General features: G+C 38.7%; 1 protein-coding gene across 7 annotated transcripts in view; it reads right to left on the bottom strand.

Annotated features, from left to right (window-relative positions):
* The window catches only part of DOCK3 (dedicator of cytokinesis 3), a 639,207-nt gene that overhangs the window by 518,735 nt on the left and 101,888 nt on the right, over window positions 1-18,584 (bottom strand). The window lies entirely within an intron of this gene.

Raw genomic sequence — 18,584 nt, 5'->3', positions numbered from 1 at the left:
AGGTGAATGCTAGAGTTTCCTTAAAACACCAACTGTGACTTTTACTAGATTCTGGAATTTTTCTGGTAGTTAACTCAAAAAAAAAAAAAGTCTTAAAATCTATACAACATTCTCAACTTTCATCACAAGAAAATAAGCTCTTTCAACAGACTAAGGCACAAAAAGTAAGATAATACAACAGAAGACACATTAACTCAAACTCCATTAAGATTCCCAAATGAAGGCATTAAGGGGCCATAATCATATGGCTTTTTTGATGGCAGATAAGGAATAGAGCCCAGATTTTCTGTTTACTGGTCTGCTCCAGTTTGATAATGCTGCCATTACGCAAAATACTAGAAAGGGATTGGCTTAGATAAAGGGGGTTTATTTGGTTACAAATTTACAGTCTGAAGCCCATGAAAATGTCCAAATTAAGGCATCAACACAAGTATAACTTCACCAAAGGAAGGCCAATGGCATCTGGAAAGCCTTTTTTAACTGGGAAGGCATGTGGCTGGCATCTGCTGGTTGTGTTCCACTCCTCTCTCAGCTCCAGCGCTTTCTTCAAAATATTGCTCTTGGGGCGTTTTGTCCTCTTTTAGCTTCTCTGGAGCAAACACTGGGCTAGCATCTGCAAAAGTCTGCTTTCAGTGGCCATCTCCAAAATGTGTCTCTCAGCTGCTCTGAGGTCCTTTTGCTTGTGAGCTCTTTTATAGCACCTCAGTAACTAAATCAAGACCAACCCTAAATGGGTAGGGTCCATATCTCCATGGAAATAATCTAATCAAAGGTATTACCCACACTTGGTTGGGTCACGTCTCCATGGAAACATCCAATCAAGAGGTCACACCCTAATCAAAAAGATTAATCAATCTGCCCCCACAAGATTGCATCAAACAATATGGCTTTTTCCAGGGGACACAGTAAGTACACAAAATGGCACATGGTCTTATTCAATCTCCCATGCACTACACTTCACTACTTTCGTTTCCCAAACCTTGAAGCAGCTAAAGTTGACATCCCTGTCATTGCAGATCTCTCTCTTTATTTATTCTTTTTCAGTTTCATACATAGTATAAAATATTAAAGTTCCTAATAACAAAATAAAAACAACTTTCAGACAAAGGAAACTGTATAGGCAAGTGTACTCAACTCCAATTTATTTTTTTCAGAACTTGACTACAGTTTCACTGCTTGAAGTTAAGAGGAAGTAGTTCCAAAAGGCAAGATACGTGTTTAAAGAAGGAGGGTTAATAAGAAAAGGTGAAGATATTAATTGAGATCTTATTCTTCTAAGCTTGTTCCATGTATTCATTCCTTTAAACCTCACAAGAAAGCTATGAGGGACAGAATCAACTTTTCCTCCCTTGGCATAATAGAAAACAAGAAAAGAATACTCTTGTTTCTCTTTAGTACAACAACTAAGATCATAAATTCGCATAACTCAATTTGCATGCTCACTCAAATTCTTCATTTATAAAAATGGGATAATCTTTTTTTTTTTTTTTTTCCCATCTCAACACAATTTATTTGCCTTTAGTTTTAAGATTTGCCACAGTGGGAAAATGGAATCAAGTTTTAGTTATGTCCGCAGCTACTACATACATCTTGGTCAAGCATGGTGTTCAGGATAAACCAACACCCACCAAGGAGGAGCTGTAAGATGACTAGCTGACATCAGCCTTGTCAAAGGTCACCCTTCCTTTTTTTTTTTTTTTCATTTTATTGAGATATATTCACATACCACGCAGTCATACAAAACAAATCGTACATTCGATTGTTCACAGTACCATTACATAGTTGTACATTCATCACCTAAATCAATCCCTGACACCTTCATTAGCACACACACAAAAATAACAAGAATAATAATTAAAGTGAAAAAGAGCAATTAAAGTGAAAAAGAGCAATTGAAGTAAAAAAGAACACTGGGTACCTTTGTCTGTTTGTTTGTTTGTTTCCTTCCCCTATTTTTCTACTCATCCATCCATAAACTAGACAAAGTGGAGTGTGGTCCTTATGGCTTTCCCAATCCCATTGTCACCCCTCATAAGCTACCAAAGCTGTAGTTCACAGTATATTAATAGAGAGAGCAGAGAGTGACATAAGCAGGTACGGCAGAGAAAGGAATTCCAAAAAGTCTCCCCAACATAAAAGCAATGAGAACACTGGTAAAGCTCTCAAAATCAACATTTTTAGGACTCTGGAAATTAAGCAAAGGCTTGCAACAACCCAAAGAGTATTCCTTCAAGAAAAACAGATGAATCTCAGTAAGAATAGTGAGATTTTGAGTATTTTAAATTGTGCTAGTCCAATCTCCCTCTCTCCAGCTCCATGTTATCATAGCAAATCAATAGCCCTGCAATCACGATGAAAACCAGCAGAGAGCCTCTGGGTGGAGACATAATGGGGTTGGAACAAGTCCGAAGTCCAATTCCAAGATGGCTGTCATTATCTGACCTTTCTGGCAGTTCCCTGGAAAATCCCACTCTCAAGGCTTCTCTTTACTTAATCTAACTCAGAACTGCCGCATGCAGCTTTTTCCCTGGAGCACTTGAAAAAAAAAATCAGCAGAAATTGTTTAATATCACTTCAGCCTATGGCAGCAATAACAGTTGGGGAAAACAATACATTCACCAAAATGAATAAATGGAAAAATGGGGAATGGGATAACCAAAACACACAAAAGGAAAAATGGGGAATGGGCTATCCATAAAGGACTTTGAAAAGTTCCAACATGCTCCTGGGAATCTAGAATAATGTTTGGGCCCTGCATGCCCAGGAAAGACCTGGAAGACCCCAAGCTCTCATCACTGGCTGAACTTGAGGCTCTGTGCAAACAGGAAATGAAGGGTAAAGAGAAGTAATTCTGTCCTGAGCACTGAAGGCATGCACAGCTCACAGACAGACACACTTGGCAAAAACTGGAAGACTTATAATTTCCAGGCATTTAAAGAAATCTCCATTGAATCATTAGCTGACCAGTAAGCTATCAGTGATGTACCAGGAGACATCAGTGGCCACACACAAGAAAAGAATGCAGATTTTACAGAACTACCCTAAAATATTCACTGAAGAAACATCATCAACAAGAAACAGAAACAAGAAAAAATGCTGGGAAGGTGAGAACCTGATTTCCAGAGCTGCTAATATTATATTAGTTTAAATGTCCAGTTTTCAACAAAAAAACATAGGACACAAAAACAAATAAAGTATGGCATATACTCAGGAAAAATTTAGTCAATACAAATTATCTGTGAGGAAGCCCAAAGTTGGTCATATTAAACAAAAACTTTATATCAGCTATTTTTATTATGTTCAAAGAACTGAAGTAAACCATGTCTAAGAACAAAAGAAAAGAAGAAAATAATGTCTAACCAAATAGAGACTATCAACAAACAGAAAGAAATTACTAAAAAAAAAGTAGCAGAAATTCTGAAGGAAAAACTAGAATAACTGAAATAAAAAATTTGGTAGAAATTTTATAGTTCTGGCTCTTATATTTATATCTTTAACCATTTTGAGTTGATTTTTGTACACAGTGAGAGCTAGGGTCTATCTTCATTCTTTTGCATATGGGCACCCAATTTTCCCAGCACGATTTGTTGAAGAGACTATTCTTTCCCAATTGAATGGACTTCGCACTCCAGTCAAAAATCAGTCAGTCATAAACGTGAGGGTTTATTTCTAAACACTCATTTTAATTTATCATTAGAGAAGTTTTGGATTTACAGAACAATCATGCATAAAATAAAGGATTCTCAGATATCACTCCCACCTCCATCACCTTTATTGGTGTGGAACATTTGTCACAACTGATGATAGCACATTTTTATAACTGTATCAATGAAATCTCAACTTTATTCCATTGGTATATGTGTCTCTCCTTGTGCCAGTATCATGCTGTTTTGATTGCAGTGGCTTTGTAGTAAGTATTAAGATTGGGTATTAAGTATTCAACCTTCAGTCCAGGAGCCGGGGGTGGGGAGGCGGTGGAATGGGGAGTTAATGCTTATATTGTGCAAGTTTCAATTTGGGCTGATGGAAAAGTTGGGTTAATGGAAGGTGATGATAGTAGCACAACACTGTGAATGTAATTAATAGCACTGAACTATATATTTGAATATGCTCAAAGGGAAATTTTAGGCTGTATATATGTTGTTAAAATAAATTTTTTAAAAAAACATAGCACTACACAAAACAAACAGTAAACCCTAATGTAAATTATTGAATATAATTAAAGGTATAATTATAAAAATGTTCTTTCACCAATTGTAAAAAATGTACGACACTAATGCATGATGTTACCATTAGGCTGGGGGTCTCTCGCCTCTCACTTCTTCTCTTGACAGTGCCTGCATGTCCTTCTGCACGTGTAATTAATAAATTATTTTCTGCCTGCCTACTCAGTCTCTGCTGTGCTCTTGAGTTCTTTCTCATGACATGGCCAAGAACCTAAGAACTCAACACCAGCAACATATTTTGGTGACCAAGCCAGGAGACTTCTCATCTCTGATAGTCTGGACTAGTAAGTCATGGCTACTGACCGGAAGGCTTGGCCGTGTGCTTTTCGCTTTCCTCCTCATTTGGCTCATTGTTATCCTCTTCTATGTCCTCATGCAAACTTGTGTCCTCCCAAAACGGTGGAATCATTTTCATTGTTCCCTCTAGGAATCTAGGGACTCTCAACTGGCTTCCCCAGGACATAATCTCGGTCTACTTAGTTCTCTGGCTCCCTCTGCAGAGGTGACAGGAACCTGTCTCCATGCCGTGAAGAAGCAAAGAGACTCAGAGAGGCGGGTGATACTGACACTGAGACCTGACTGGGGGATTCCCCCCATGTAAGGCAGGAGTCCAGCGAGAGTCAAATCAAGGCCCCCCACTCTTTTCTCTCTGTTTCCACAGCTCTCAGAGACTTCCCAACACTCTCTCCTTTCCTCCCCTGTAAGAACCATCTTTTGATCACTTTCACTGTTCCCTCTCAAGATCTGGGGATTCTGACCTGATTTCCCCAAGACATAATCTCGGTCTACTCTGAGTTCTCCAGCTCCCTCTTTTGGGGCTGGCAGGAGCCCGTCTCCATGCCGTGAAGATCCAAGGAGATTCAGAGAGGCTTGAGACCCAACTGGGGCTTCTCCAGTGTCATGCAGGAGTCCGATGAGAATCAAATCAAGTCCCTGTTTCACGTTTCTCTCTCTCTCCTCTCTCTCTCTCCCTCTCTCTCTCTCTCTCTCTTTCTGTGGCTCTCCAAGACTTCCCCACACTCTCTCCTTTCCTTCCTCCTGGGGACCACCTCTTGATCCTTGCTCACCTAATAGCATCCCCTTGTCCTTCAAACACTCTTGGCCGGCAGATGTCCTCTCCCCTGCCCCCATGAGAGTCTCCTTTCTCCTCTGTCTGGTTTTCAATACCTTTGTTGAAAGATGTCTACATTCTGTTTTTTGTTACACAGGATTCTGGGTTAAGGGTTCTCGTACCAAACAAGGTGTTGTCTTTGACATTCTACAGATTTACCTCTGGTCTATGCCCATGCGAACTGAGTACTTTCCAACAGGAGTATCTCCCCTCTAGGCCTTGACCATTTTGTCTCTATTGAGACCCACTGCGGCCAAATATAAAGATTCCCTTCTTCTAGAGCATGTTCACTTTTTAACCCTCAGTCAGGAAACTAGAGGACAAAGGTATTCCCAGGAGTGTTGTCCTAGACTTCTCTCAGGTAGGGCAGGCCCCAACTTCGGGAGCATAGGTCTAGACATCCCCCAGGGAGGAAAGTCCTGAGGATTCCCAGAAACTTTACTCCCCATGTTCCCAAGGCATTGGGACAGCAGAGTGGCTATACAAGGTTTGAGTCTCCAACTCCTTGAGAGCACTGTCCTGGAATTCTTCCAGGCAAGGACGGGGTTCAAGTCCCTAACCTGTGTTTGGAAACCCACCAGAAGCATAGGTTCAAAGACCTCTCAGGAAAGGTGTCCAGGGGATGCCCAATGACTTTACTCCCAGTGTTCCAAGGCATTCAGCCAGCAGAGAGGCTGTACAGGGTCCAAGTCCCTGACCTGTGTTTGTAAGCTCCTTTATTTTCCTTTCTAGAGAAGACAGGAAATGCCAATAGTCAATATAAGCCAAAAGATGAGATAGCATAGCCCTCCAGTGGGACTCTCAATTACAAAACCATCCTCCAGTTAGATTTGTTCCATAAAAGGCAGAGAAAGTGGTCAGGGATTCCCTATGCCCAGATGTTTATAGCTCTCTATAAAGACAAGGACCTGAGAAGGAATTGTCACTTGTGTTATGCCCATGTATGATCCCCTTTTAAGTAGAGAAGGCAGGTCAACCTCAGGAATAGGGACCATATAGTCACCTGTTTGATAGAAGCCATGAGAAAATGCACCACCAAGCCAGCTAATTATGATAAGCTAAGAGAGATCACTCAGACGAGGAAAACCTGACCCTTTTCCAGGTAAGGTTAGTAGAAGCTCTAGAGAAGTATACTAATGTAAGCCCGGATTCCCAGGAAAGTCAGATTTGCCGGAAACTCATTTCCTCAGTCAGTCTGCCCCTGACATTCAGAAAAAGTTGTAAAAGCTCTCCTTGGGCCAGCAAATTCCCACCAATGACCTCTTGGGAACCGCCTTTTCTGTTTTTATCAGGACAAGGCTGAGAAGGGGGAGAAGGCAAAGAAAGGTAAGCAGAAAACCAGAGAACAGGCCCAATTTACTGCAATCAATTCTGGTGCCCTGTCCCCTTGAGATCATCTGAACCATGGCTCCAAGCCTCAAGGGCCTTGCTTCAACTGTGGGTCAAAGGGCCACTGGCAGAGAGAGTTCCAGAAACATCAAGACAACCCTCGACCTCAGGACCCAGTGGGGCCTTGCCCACGGGCCACCAGCACAGGGACTGGGCAGCAACTGTACCATCTCCCAAAGGAGGATCAGGACAGACCCCAGAGCCCTGCTCATGGCAAGTAGAGGACTGAAGGTGCCCAAGGCTGCATATGGCTCCACTGACTTCACATCTGACCAATGACCTGGAGGAGCCTCAGGTAACTACACCTGACGTGGCAGGTAAGATTATTAATTTATTAATTAATACTAGAGTCATTACTCTGTCCTGAACTGCCACTCCAGACCTACTTCTACTCAGACTTGCCTAGTTATGAGAGTTAACAGTGAAACCAAAACTAGAACCTTCACTACCCCTCTCCTTTGCAGGCTTGAGGAAATTGACTATCCCATCAATTTTTCATTGTCCCTGAATGCCACCACCCCCCCTTCTAGGGAGAGCTCTTCTTCACAACCCAGGGGCCACCTTAAAACAAGAAAACCCAGCTAGTGTTTACCTCCCTTGTTTGCCGCAAGGCCCCTACTAGAGCAAGGCCTCTTGGCATCCCCAAAGAGATCCTTGAGCAAGTAGAACTGTCTGTGTGGGATGAAGGCATTCCAGGGCAAGCCAGCCAAGTAAACCTGTCTGCATTCAGGTTCTCAGTCCTAGATCTTAAAACACATTTTTTTTTGGTATCTCTCTTCACCCAGACTCTCAATACCTATTTGCTTTTGAATGGCAGGGACTTAAGGATAGGATTCCTGCTCAGCTCACTTCGATAGTGCTGCCCCAGGAATTTCCAAATAGTCTCCATATCTTTAAGAATAACTTAGCAGCAGTCCTTACTGACCTCTAAATGTCTCAGAGCACAGACTTCCATTATGTTAATTTTGTAAACTTACATATTTCTAGTTTGAAAGTGAGTTTTTTTTGTAGTCATTGCTGACTACAAGCCCTGGATGGATGTGGAAAATTGTGGAGAGTTTGAGAAAGTAGGTTTAGTTTGTAGTCACTGTTGACTACTAGCCATGAATAGATACAAAAAATTATAGTTTATGAAAATAAATTCTATCTGTCATAGTCAATGCTGCTCTCTTAGCCACATGAGTACTCTACCTAAAAGAAAAAGATTTTATATCATATCAGAATAATATCCTTGTATGATTTGTTAGCCATGGATTTAGTTATTCATAGAAAAAGTTACAGATCATAGAAACAACCAAATTTACTGGTCAGTTACACTACTTTGCTCTAATGTTTCTTTAAAAGTACATGTATGCCATGTGGCATGCTTGTGTCGGTGTACACCCTTTGTCCACAGAGGCCCACGGTGCATACAGCATAGAGACAGGGGTGCCACACAGAAGTGCCAGGAGCCCATCCCCAATCCCAGGGTCTCCTGAGTGTACAGAAGAGAGGGACAGTGAGCCATCTGAGCTGGAAGGTGAGACATGAGCTTTGCAGCCCCAGAGTATTCCACCAGCAGACCCAGGAATGGCCAGGACCACTGGGTCCTGGAGTGGACTCTCCGACAAATGGCACAGGCCACACCCCCCATCCATACGACTGACACACTGATTGGACAACCATATGATCTGGATTCACACTCAGTACACAAACAAAGTTGAGGAGAATTGACTTAAGGGTAAAAGGTGGCTCAGGAGGGCCACCACTTGGTAGCTCAGGAAAGTGTACTCCACCAAGTTGTAGCTCCGTCAAACTATAGATAAATGCTTAAATAATCCTGCATACTCTAAAAGAAACCTATCAAGATAAGCAAATGTCAAGAGGCCAAAAACAACAGAAAATTACAAAGCATATAAAGAAACTAGACAATATTGATAACCCAAACATCCATATGAAAAACCCATATGAAAAACACAGAACCTGGAGCAATTAATCAAAGTAGTACTCACAAACATTAATATTATGTTTCTGGATATAAAGGACATGAAGAAGACCCTAGAAGGACATAAAGAAGAATTTACAAGAGTAAAAAAAAAAAAATAGTGGATCTTATGGAAATAAAAGATATTGTTGATCAAATTCAAAATATTCATGAGACACATAACACTATATTTGAAGAGGCAGAGGACCAAATTAGCAAACTCGAAGATAGGGTGATGGAAAGTGAAAGCATAAAAGAACGAATGGTGAAAAAAATTGAAAAATTTGAAATGGATCTAAGGGAAATGATGGACACTATGAAGTACACAAAAGTAAGAATTATCAGTGTCCCAGAAAGGGAAGAGAAAAAGGATACAAAGAGTATTAAAAGATATTGTTAGGAAAAATTTTCCAACCCTTCTAAACGACATAAATATGCAAATCAAAGTTGTCCAACAAACTCCAAATAGAATAAATCCAAATAACCCTACTCCAAGACATATCCTGATCAGATTGTCAAATGCTGAAGAGGAAAAAGTTCTGAAAGCAGCAAGAGAGAAGCAATTCACCACATACAAGGGAAAGAAAATAATAGTGAGGACTGACTATTCAGGGGGCACCATGGAGGCGAGAAGACAGTGGTATGATATATTTAAAATTCTGAAAGAGAAAAATTGCAAGCCAAGAATTCTTTACCCTGCAAAGCTCTCCTTCAAAATTATAGGAGAGTTTAAAATTTTCACAAATAAACAAATGCTGAGAGAATTTGTTAACAAGAGACCTGCCCTACAAGAACTACTAAGGGGGGGCTCTACTGGCTGAGAAAAAAAGGAAGGAGAGAGAGGTCTGTAGAAGGGTACAGAACTAAAGAGTCTTAGTAATGGTACCTTAAAGGAAATAAAGAGAAAGAGGGAAAAAAATAGATTTGGCAAATAAAAACCAAATGATAAGATGGATGATTCAAGAACTGCCTTCACAGTAATAACAATGAATGTGAATGGATTAAACTCCCCAATTAAAAGATACAGATTGGCAGAATGGATCAAAAATATGAACCATCAATGATGTTTACAAGAGATACATCTTAGAACCAATGACACAAAGAAATTGAAAGTGAACAGATGGAAAAAAATATGCCATGCAAGCTACAGCCAAAAGAAAGAAGGGTTAGCAATACTAATTTCAGATAAAATAGACTCTAAATCCAAGTAAGTTATAAGAGACAAAAAAGGACACTACATACTAATAAAAGGGACAAGTCACCAAGAAGAAATAACAATCATAAACATATATGCAACCAATCAAGGTGCTCCAAAGTATATGAGACAGATATTGGCAAAACTGAAGGCAGCAAGAGATGTTTCCACAATAATTGTTGGAGATTTCAATACAACACTCTCTCCTATAGATAGTTCATCTAGACAGAAGACCAATGAGGAAACTGAGAACTTAAAGTGAGGAATAAATTAGACTTAACAGATACAAATAGAACATTACATCCCATACTACCAGGATATACATTCTTCTCTAGTGCTCATGGAACCTTCTCCAGGATAGATCACATGCTGGGACATAAAACAAAACTCAACAAATTTAAAAAGATTAAAATTATTCAAAGCACATTCTCTGACCACAATGGCATACAACTAGAAGTTAATAACTATGAAAGAACCAAAACACTCACAAACATGTAGAGGTTAAACAACATACTCTTAAACAATCGGTGGGTCAAAGAAGAAACTGCAAGAGAAACTGCTAAATATCTAGAGAGGAATGAAAATGAGAATACAACATATCAAAATTTATGAGATGCAGCAAAGGCAGTACTGAGAGGGAAATTCACAGCTCTAAATGTATATACTAAAAAAGGAAGAACGAGCCAAAATCTAAGACCTAATTAACAACTGAAGAAGCAAGAGAATGAACAGCAAACTAATCCTAAAGCAAGTAGAAGAAAAGAAATAGCAAGAATTAAGGCAGAAATAAATCACTCTTGGTTGCACATGGGATATTTGTCCTCTCTCAGCTTCTCCAGAGCAAGAGCCTGCTTTCAATGGCCATCTTCAAACTGTCTCTCATCTGCAGTTCCTGTGCTTTCTTCAAAGTGTCCCTCTTGGCTGTAGCAGCTTGCTCTTTCTGTCTGATCTTATATAGTGCGCCAGTAGTTTAATTCAGACTCACCCAATGGGCAGGCCAACACCTCCATGGAAACTATCAAATCAGAGTCATCACCCACAGTTGGGTGGGGTACATCTACATGGAAACACTCAAAGAATTACAGTCTAATTAATACTGATAGGTCCACCCACAAAGATTACATCAAAGATACAGGAGTTTGGGGGAACACAAAACATCCAAACTGGCACAAACTCTATACCAAAAACACTAGATAATTTAGAGGAAATGGATAATTTAATGGAAACATACAAACAACCTAGACTGAATAAATAATAGAAGAACTCAACAAACCAATCACAGGTAAAGAGATCCAATCAGTTCTCAAAAAGCTTCCTACACAAAAACCCCAGGCCCAGATGGCTTCAGAGGGAAATTATACCAAGCTTTCCAAAAAGAAATGACACCATTCTTATTCATACGTTCAAAACACTGAAGAAAATGGAAGATTATCTAATTCATTTTATGAAGCCAACATCACTCTAATACCAAAATCAGACAAAGATGGTATGAGAAAGGAAAACCATGGGCCAATTTCTCTAATGAATATAGATTAAAAGAATTCTCAACAAAATACATACATCCAAAGACGAATCCAAAGACGCAAAAAAATTATAAACCATGACCTAGTGGGGTTCATTCCAGGCATGCAAGGATGGTTCAACATAAGAAAATCAATCAACATAATAAAACACATTAACAAATCAAAAGGGAAAAATCAAATGATCATCTCAATAGATGCTGAAGAAGCATTAGATAAAATCCAACATACTTTTATGATCAAAACACTTCAAAAGACAGGAATTGAAGGAAACTTCCTCAATATGATTAAGAGCACATATGAAAAACCCACAGCCAGTATAGTATTCAATGGCAAGAGAATGAAAGCTTTCCCTCTAAGATCAGGAATGAGACAAGGATGCCTGTTGTAACCACTATTCAACAATGTACTAGAAGTTCTAGCCAGAGTAATCGGGAAGAAAAAGAAATAAAAGGCATCAAAATTGGAAAGGGAAAAGTAAAACTCGTTATTTGCAAATGATATGATCTTATACCTGGAAAACCCTAAGAAAATGACGACACACCTACTTGAGCTAATAAACAAATTTAGCAAAGTGGCGGGATATGACATTAATTCACATTACTCAGTAATGTTCCTACACACTAGAAATGTCCTAACTAAAAAGACACTCATAGCTAGAAGTAAATACCTGAAACTACCAAACTCCAACCCAGCAGTCTGGACTCCTGAAGACAATTATATAATAATGTAGATTACAAGGGGTGACAGTGTGATTGTGAAGACCTTGTGGATCACACCCCCTTTATCTAGTGTATGGATGAGTGGAGGAATGGGGATGAAAACTGAAGGACAAATGGGGTGGGATGGGGGGATGATTTGGGTGTTTTTTTTTTCACTTTTTATTTTTTTTTATTCTTGTTCTGGTTCTTTCTGATGTAAGGAAAATGTTCAGAGATAGACTGTGGTGATGAACGCATAACTATGTTATCATACTGTGGACAGTGGATTGTATATCATGGATGATTGTGTGGTGTGTGAATGTATTTCAATAAAACTGAATTTAATAAAAAAATAAAAAGACACTCAGGAAAAAGATTGCATTCTCAATAGAAACCAAAAAAAAATTAAGTACCTAGGAATAAACTTAACCAAGGATGTAAAATACCTATACATTGACCAAAAGGGGGATGTGAAAGGAAATGAAATAAGCTTCAGTGGCAGAGAGATTCCAAAACGAGCCGAGAGATCACTCTGGTGGGCACTCTTACGCACACTTTAGACAACCTTTTTTAGGTTCTAAAGAATTGGGGTAGCTGGTGGTGGATACCTGAAACTATTAAACTACAACCCAGAACCCATGAATCTCCAAGACAGTTGTATAAAAATGTAGCTTATGAGGGGTGACAGTGGGATTGGGAATGCCATAAGGACCAAACTCCACTTTGTCTAGTTTATGGATGGATGTGTAGAAAAGTAGGGGAAGCAAACAAACAGACAAAGGTACCTAGTGTTCTTTTTTACTTCAATTGCTCTTTTTCACTCTAATTATTATTCTTGTTATTTTTGTGTGTGTGCTAATGAAGGTGTCAGGGATTGATTTAGGTGATGAATGTACAACTATGTAATGGTACTGTAAACAATCGAAAGTACAATTTGTTTTGTATGACTGCGTGGTATGTGAATATATCTCAATAAAATGATGATAAAAAAAATAATAATAATAAAAAAATAAACAGCAAAAAAAAAAAAAAAAATACCTATACATAGAAATTTACAGAAAGTACTAAAAGAAATAGAAGGGGACCTAAAAAGATGAAAAAACATTCAACATTCTGCATTCGTGGCTACAGGAAGGCTAAATGTCATTAAGATGTCAATTCTACCCAAACTTGTGTACAATTCAATGCAATTCCAACCAAAATTCCAAATTCTCCTTGCAGACTTGGAAAAGCTAATTTTATTTGGAAGGGAAAGATAACTTGTATTGCTAAAAACATTCAAAAAAGAAATACAAAGTGGGAGGTCTTACACTTCCTGACTTTGAAGCTTACTATAAAGCCAAAGTAGTCAAAAGAGCATGGTATTGGCACAAAGATAGCCATATTGATCAATGTAATCACATTGTGAATTCAGAAATAGACCCCTAGATCTACGGTCGACTGATCTTTGTTAAGGCCCCCAAAACCACTGAACTGGGACATAACAGTCTCTTCAACAAATGGGGCTGGGAAAACTGGATATCCATATCCAAAGGAATGAAAGAGGATCTCAACCTCCCACCCTACACAAAAGTTAACTCTAAGTTGATCAAAGACCTCAATAGAAGAGACAGTACCATAAAACTCCTAGAAGATAATGTAGGGAAACATCTTCAAGACCTTGTATTAGGTGGCCATTTCTTAGACCTTATACCCAAAGCACAAGCAACAAAAGAAAAAATAGATAAAAGGGGACTCCTCAGAATTAAAATCTTCTGTACTTCAAATCAATCTGACAAAAAGGTGAAAAGGCAGTCAACTTAATGGGAAAAAAATATTTGGAAATCATGTATCTGATAAAAGACTGATATCTTGCATATATAAAGAAATCCTACAACTCAATGACAATAGTATAAACAACCAAATTATAAAATTGGCAAAAGATATGAAAAGAAATTTCTCTGAAGAAGAAATACAAATGGCTAAAAATACATATGAAAAAATATTCATTTTCACTAGCAAATTAAGAACACAATGAGATATCTCACACCAATTAGAATGGCTGCCATTAAACAAACAGGAAATGAAGAATGCTGGAGAGGATGTGGAGAAACTAGAACTCTTATTCATTGCTCGTGGGACTGTATAATGGTACAGCCACTCTGGAGGACAGTCTGGAAGTTCCTTAGAAAACTAGATATCGAGTTACCCAACGATCCAGCAATTTCACTTCTCGGTATATACCTAGAAGATCTGAAAGCAATGACACGAACAGATAACTGCACAACGATGTTCACAGTGGCATCATTCACAATTGCCAAGAGATGGAAACAATCCAAATGTCCTTCAACAGATAAGTGGGTACCCAAAATCTGGTATATACATACTGTGGCGGTTTGAGTGTATTATGTCTCCCAAAGCGCCATTATCTTTGATGTGGTCTTGTATGGGGCAGACGTTATCAGTTTTGATTAGATTGTGATCCTTTGAGTGTTTCCATGGGGATGCACCCCACCCAACTGTGGGTGATGACTCTAATTGGATAATTTCCATGGAGGTGCTGCCCCACCCATTCAGGGTGGTTCTGAATTAAATTACTGGAGCACTATATAAGCTCACACAGAAGGCACAAGCTTGTTACAGCCAAAAGGGACACTGTGAAGAATGCACAGAAGCTGAGAGAGTTAATGCAGATGAGAGACAGTTTGAAGAAGGCCGTTGAAAGCAGACTCTAGCTCTGGAGAAGCTACGAGAGGACAAACACCCCAAGAGCAACTGAGAGTGGCATTTTTGAGGAACTGCAGCCTGGAAAGAAACATCCTGTGAGAAAGCCATTTTGAAACCAGAACTTTGGAGGAGACGCCAGCCACGTGCCTTCCCAGCTAACAGAGGTTTTCCGGACGCCGTACCCAATTGTTGATGCATTACCTTGGACACTTTATAGCCTTAAGACTGTAACTTTGTAACCAAATAAATCCCCTTTATAAAAGCCAATCCATTTCTGGTGTTTTGCATTTCAGCAACATTAGCAAACTAGAACACGTACGATGGAATACTATGCAGCAGTAAAAAGGAATGATGTCATGAAGTATACGACAACATGGATGAACCTCGAAGACATAATGCTGAGTGAAACAAGCCAGGCATCAAAAGAGAGATATGTCACCACTAATGTAAACTCTGGAGGTCTGTAGGGGACCTAGAAATAGCCAGCAACTAGTGAAGGGGGAACAATAATCTAATAAAAACAGGTAAGTTATGGAAGGTAATGTTAATGTTATGGGAATGCTCAGGAACAACTATGGTTTGTTAATTTTGGGGGAGTATGGCAGGAACATCTTGGAAGCAATGTAGTTATTTGTTGTTCTTATTCTTTTGTTTTCATTTTATTTGGAATGTTTTTTATTGTTTGTTTATTTTTAATTTTCTGAAAATAAAGTTAAAAAAAGAATTAGTGAACTCAAAGATAGCATGACGGAAAGTAAAAAAAAAAAAAAACAGAACAGTGAAAAAATTTAAAAATTTAAAGTAGAATTCAGGGAAATGATGGATATCATGAAGCGCACAAATATAAGAATCATTGGTATTCCAGAAAGGGAAGAGTAAAGGGCTAGGAAGAGTATTCAAAGACAATGTTGGGGAAAACTTCCCAACCCTTGTAAATAACATAGATCAGCAAATCACAGATGCCCAATGAACTCCAAATAGAATAAATCCAAATAAAACCACTCTGAGACATATTCTGATCAAATTGTCAAATGGTGAAGAGAAGGAGAAAGTTCTGAAAGCAGCAAGAGAGAAGCAATTCACCACATACAAGGGAAAAAACAAGACTAAGTAGTGACTACTCAGCAGCCACCATGGAGGCAAGAAGGCAGTGGTATGACATATTTAAAATTCTGAAAAAGTTTCCATCCAAGAATTCTTTATTCAGCAAAGCTCTCCTTCAAATTTGAGAAAGAGCTTAAAATTTTCACAGATAAGCAAATGCTGAGAGAATTTGCCAACAAGAGACCTACTCTACAAGAAACACTAAAGGAAGCCCTACTGGTGGAGAAAAAAAAAAAAAAAGAAAGGAGAGACAGGACTGGAGAAGGGCACAGAACTGAAGAGCTTTAGTAATGGTACCTTAAAGGAAATAGAGAGGAAAAAATACATCTGACAAATAAAAACCAAAGGATCTTATGGCTGATTCAAGAACTGCCTTCACAGTAATAACATTGAATGTGAACAGATTAAGCTCCCCAATTCAAAGATACAGATTAGCAGAATGGATTTAAAAATATGAACCATCAATATGTTGCTTACAACAGACTCATCTTAGACCCAGAGACACAAAGAAATTGAAAGGACGGAAAAAATATTCCATGCAAGCTACAGCCAAAAGAAAGCAGGAGTAGCAATATTAATCTCAGATAAAATAGACTTTAAATGCAAGGAAGTCATAAGAAACAAAGAAGGTCACTACATACTAACAAAAGGGACAATTCAACAAGAAGAAATAGCAATCATAAATGTCTATGCACCCAATCAAGGTGAACCAAAGTACATGAGACAAACATTGGTAAAACTGAAGGAAGCAACAGATGTTTCCACAATAATTGTGGGAGACCTCAATACATCACTCTCTCCTATAGATACATCAACCAATCAGAGGACCAATAAGGAAACTGAAAACCTAAAAATGTGACAAAAGCATTTGACTTAACAGAAAGATACAGAGCATTACATCCCAAATCACCACGATACACATTTTTCTGTAGTGCTCATGGAACTTTCTCCAGGATAGATCATATGCTGGGGCTTAATGATATGGGAATGGTCAGGAATGACAACTGTTTGTTAACTTTGGGGGGGTACGGTAGGAACGTGTTGGAAGCAATGTAGTCATTTTAGGTTATTTATTTTTCTTATTCCTTTGTTTTGTTTTCTTTGAACTGTTTTGTTTAATTTTTTGATAAAGTATTTTTTTAAACGGGCAAAAGCTATGGATAGACTCTTTTCCAAAGAGGAAATACAAATGGCTAACAAGTATATGAAAAGATGTTCAACTTCACTAGCTATTAGGGAAATGCAAATCAAAACCACATTGAGACACCATTTCACACCTATAGAAAGGCCATTATCAAAAAGTGATACAAGTGCTGGAGAGGATGTGGAGAAAGAGGTACACTTATTCACTGTTGACGGAAATGCAGACTGGTGCAGCAACTCTATAAAGAACTGCCATATGATCTGGCAATTCCATTACTAGGTATATACTCGGAAGAACTGAAAGCAGGGACACGAACAGACATTTGCACACCAATGTTTATAGCGGCATTATTCACAACTGCAAATAAATGGAAACAGCCCAAATGTCCATCAGCTGACAAGTGGATAAACAAACTGTGGTATATACATATGATGGAATGCTATGCAGCTGTAAGGTGGAATGAAGTCATGATACATGCAATAACATGGAATAACTTTCAAGACATTATGTTGAGCAAAATAAACCAGAAACAAGAGGATAAATACTGTATGGTCTCACCAATATGAACTAACTACAATGAGCAAACTCAGGGAGTTAAATTTGAGACTAGTTTATCACAAGATAAAAAAGAGGGTAGAGTATGGGCAATTGATGCTTAAGGAGTACAGAATGTTTAATAAGGTCGATTGTGAAGGTTCAGAAATTGAGAGCATAAAACTGAGTGATGGTAGCACAATACTGTAAGTATAATGAACAAAACTGGGTGTGAGTATGGTTGAAAGAGGAAGGCTAGGGTCATGTATGTCACAAGAAGGAAAGCTAGAGGAAAGTTTTTGCTGTATAACTTAGCAAAAACTACAGTGGACAATGACAGTGCTTAATTGTACAAATATAAGACAGTTTTTACATGAACTGAAACAATTGTGTCACTATTACAAGGTGTTAAAAACGGGATGGCATATGAGAAAATACAATTACTGCAAACAAAGGCCTATAGTTAACAAACAGTAACACTGCAGTATTCTTTCATTAATTGTAAAAAAGGCACTATACCAAATCTAAATGTCAATAATAGGGGGATATAAGGGTGGGGTATGGGATTTTTTTCTTTCTTTTCAGAAGAAATGGTTATGTCCTCACATAGATGGTGGTGACTGCATAACTATGTGATTATACAAGGAGCCACCATTCAGGATGGATTGTATGGTATATGAATAAAACTTTTGAAAAACCAAACAGAAAACTACGAGTTCTGGAGAAGATGTGGAGAAAGAGGTATACCTCTTCACTGAAGTAGAATTTTGCAGCCGCTCTGGAAGGCAGTGTGGCAGTTCCTCAGGAAGCTAAGCATAAAATTGCCATATGATCCGGCAATCCCATTACTAGCTGTGCCAGTTTGTATTTATTATATCCCTCAGAAAAAGCTATATTCTTTGATGTAATCTGTGGGGGCAGATGTATTAGTGTTGATTAGACTGGAATTCTTTGATTGAGTGTTTCCATAGAGATGTGACTCACTCAACTG

This window comes from Choloepus didactylus, chromosome 1, assembly GCF_015220235.1.
Source record: "Choloepus didactylus isolate mChoDid1 chromosome 1, mChoDid1.pri, whole genome shotgun sequence".
In the NCBI taxonomy this organism is placed as follows: Eukaryota; Metazoa; Chordata; class Mammalia; order Pilosa; family Megalonychidae; genus Choloepus; species Choloepus didactylus.
This window is presented reverse-complemented; position numbering and strand designations above follow the sequence as displayed.